Source organism: Adiantum capillus-veneris, unplaced genomic scaffold (genome assembly GCF_014529385.1).
Source record: "Adiantum capillus-veneris isolate H3 unplaced genomic scaffold, ASM1452938v2 Hic_scaffold_33, whole genome shotgun sequence".
Lineage (NCBI taxonomy): Eukaryota > Viridiplantae > Streptophyta > Polypodiopsida > Polypodiales > Pteridaceae > Adiantum > Adiantum capillus-veneris.
Window position 1 is genome coordinate 3,335,206 of NW_028221440.1, and position 3,074 is coordinate 3,338,279.

The window sequence follows — 3,074 nt, forward strand, 5'->3', positions numbered from 1 at the left end:
TACCATCATGGACTGGCCACATGCGCCTCATAAAAGAAGACGAAATTTGTTTTGCTATACGGCCTGATGTAGATGTCTTTTTAGACTTTTGCTTTCACTACTTTGCGGTTTGGATTTGGAGTTGTTACAACCTTAAAAAAGCTCAACATATCATTCAAACATGTTTTCCTAGCCATCATAGTCAATTTATGATGCTCTTGAGTAAGAAAAATTGCCAAAATCCAAATATTATGTTGGGGTATAAAAGAGTGTACCACAAGAATTTGTCATTGGTATGGGATATGTTTCATGATTTACATGCAGGGAATACTTTGATTTTTGATGACAGCCCATATAGAGTTATGTGGAATATGCAAGGCACATACCTTATCTTTCCAAAAATGTGGAGACAACCACCGCTAGAACTTCAAAGCTTCTTGGAGACAACCATGATACCTTGGTTGCTAGGGTGGTTACATGCTCCAGAATGAAGGGGCTATACACGTAACACAACTGTCAATACATTTGAAGATCCTGAGACAAACTATATCACAAACGTGTACTAATCAAGAAGGAAAAAATTGGATTGATTCAATGATAGTGCATCAAACTTTGTGGATGGAAAGGAGACTTGTAATCCTTTTTTTGGCTATTGCAAGCCATTGTAAAATATTTTGATAATCAATCTAGTGGTCATTTTAAGATTTTTTTTTGTTGAATGAAGTGCTATGTAGAGTGCACCCTATTTTAAGGGACTCAAAGATTTAACAAACTAATTTTTTTAAAGAAAAGTTATATTCTTACGATAGCATGTTTTTAAGTTCTTTATATAATAGTAGTATTGTATCTTAAAAGTATGATATAATGAGGGACATCCTTCTCTAATGAACTGTTGCTTCTTAAGTAAGTTTATCACATGGTTAAGAAACATCTCTAAAGTAAGATTTGTTGAACGCAATGTTTGGAAAATGTCTCATATGGTAATAATCCTAGATTATTTTAGAATATTTTTACTATAGCAAGAAAATTATTTGAGATGACTAACTCATGTGTACTCTAAATTTATAGCCATGCTTTTAGCACTATATAAGAATTAAAATGTATAATGATTTGTTTAGTTTATCATTTAGTTGTTATGAGGAATAAAAATATTATGGATGTGAAAAGGGCGTGGCATTTGATGTGATTAACATATCCAAGTGTAATGGTTTCAAGAGAATTAGTTTTAAGCCAAGCTATGTCTAGAATGGCCAAGTGGTGGATCTACTTCACATTCCATTGAAAGACTTGATTACTAACATGTGTGTGGATTGTCACAATCAATTTAAGCATGTACATATGATATACTTAGTTTGTCCAAGTGATGGATCTTTATCACATTCAATTTGTTTATCTTAATGTAGTATCATAGCAAAGTGGTAAGTCTACATCCCTCTTTACCCAAAACAAAAAATGCAACTTTTGGTTGGCTAAAATATACTTGCCTATTACATCAAATGTTTAGAATCAGTTTTAGAATGGACATCTAAAGGATATATCATGTCAAATTGATGCATCCTAAATGGTCTGTACCAAAATTACTTTTAGAGTTTTTCTTTAATGCCATAACTTTCTTGAATGAGTTTAGAATGACAAAAGAAATGTGTATATCTATGACACACATTTTATATTATTAAGTTTAGAATGACTAAATGATGGATCTCGTAGCATGTCAAGCTAAGTTTTGAATGGCTAGGTGGTGTGTTCACTTATCATTCCATTAAAAAATATGGTTTTTTACGTGGCTACAAGTGGCTATAATGTCTATTGTTATCATACTAAATCTAAAAGAAAGTATTTAAGTTAGACATGTATTGTTCTATAATGGTGATCCTCTAATAGTAGAAATATTTGTTTACCAAGAATGGCCAAATGGCCATTCTAGATTGTACTTTCGACTGAACAAGAACATATGTACACGTGGGAATACATTAAAAATAGGGCGAAGAAAGACATACTAGCATGCTTTTTTTTGTGAAGAGAGTTATACAATCTAACGTTTATTTTTTCTATATTTTCTATCTTTCTTTTCCAAAAAAAAGCATGCTGTAAGTTCTTTCACATTCATGATAAAATATAAAATTCCTATTACATCAAATGTTTAGAATGGTTTTTACAATGGACATCTTTAGATGTCCATTGTAAAACCGATTCTAAACATTTGATGTAATAGGAATGTATATTTTATCCATGAATGTGAAAGAACATACAAGCATGCCTTTTTTTGGAAAGAAAGATAGAAAATTTAGAAAAAATAAACGTTAGATTTTATAACTCTCTTCACAAAAAAAAGAATGCTAGTAAGTTCTTTTCTACGCCCTATTTTTTAATGTATCACCACGTGTACATATGTTCTTGTTCAGTCGAAAGTACACTCTAGAATGGCCATTTGGCCATTCTTGGTAAACAAATATTTCTACTATTAGAGGATCACCATTATAGAACAATACATGTCTAACTTAAATACTTTCTTTTAGATTTAGTATGATAACAATAGACATTATAGCCACTAGTAGCCACGTAAAAACCATATTTTTTAATGGAATGATAAGTGAACACACCACCTAGCATTCAAAACTTAGCTTGACATGCTACGAGATCCATCATTTAGTCATTCTAAACTTAATAATATAAAAATGTGTGTCAATAGATATACACATTTCTTTTGTCATTCTAAACTCATTCAAGAAAGTTATGGCATTAAAGAAAAACTCTAAAAGTAATTTTGTACAGACCATTTAGGATGCATCAATTTGACATGATATATCCTTTAGATGTCCATTCTAAACTGATTCAAACATTAATGTAATAGGCAAGTATATTTTTAGCCAACCAAAAGTTGCATTTTTTTGTTTTGGTAAAGAGGGATGTAGACTTACCACTTGCTATGATACTACATTAAGATAAACAAATTGAATGTGATAAAGATCCATCACTTGGACAAACTAAGTATATCATATGTACATGCTTAAATTGATTGTGACAATCCACACACATGTAGTAATCAAGTCTTTCAATGGAATGTGAAGTAGATCCACCACTTGGCCATCTAGACA